Source organism: Plasmopara halstedii (assembly GCF_900000015.1).
Source record: "Plasmopara halstedii genome assembly, contig: Scaffold_194, whole genome shotgun sequence".
NCBI lineage: Eukaryota > Oomycota > Peronosporomycetes > Peronosporales > Peronosporaceae > Plasmopara > Plasmopara halstedii.
Window position 1 is genome coordinate 56,110 of NW_020187115.1, and position 640 is coordinate 56,749.

Here is a 640-nt window from a genome sequence, read left to right on the forward strand (position 1 = left end):
TGGCCAAATCGCCTGCCTTTAAGGGACATCTCGTCCAGCTCAAGAAGAGCATCTACCGCAGACATAGCCTCGAGGTGGACGTCGCCACCTTCCTCCCCCGTCATACCGTTGACGAGGTTGTATAAATGTGCGCCATCGTCTACGGTAGACACTCCCTGAAACAGGGTCGACGCCCAGCGTCTTGCAGCCAACATACGGCGTCGCCGTCGCCTCTGTACAGAGGTACTATGTCTCGGTGAGACCAGGGTGAACACGCATTCCGCGTCCTCCGGCGTCACCGTCACTGTCCGCTCCTTTGAAGCTCCGATGTTATCTACATCATCCGACGAAGAGCTGCTAACCTCGCAGTCTTCGTCCAGTGGATAACGTGCCACTCCACGCGCATTTGAAGGGCCGTGCCCAAGATGCCTCAGACTCTGTCCGACCACGCCATCATTGACATGCGGCAACTGCTTTGCAACGAGAGCAGTGCTCAGTGGTTTACGTGCCACGTCACGTGCATCAAGGGGGCCTCGCCCTCGATGCTCGGCCCTTGGCCTACCATGTCTCGAATGGCATGTAGCGACTGCTCCGAAACTTAAACAGCGCTCAGTGGGTTACGTGCCACTCCACGATCAGCCCGCGAGCCACGCTCGGGACT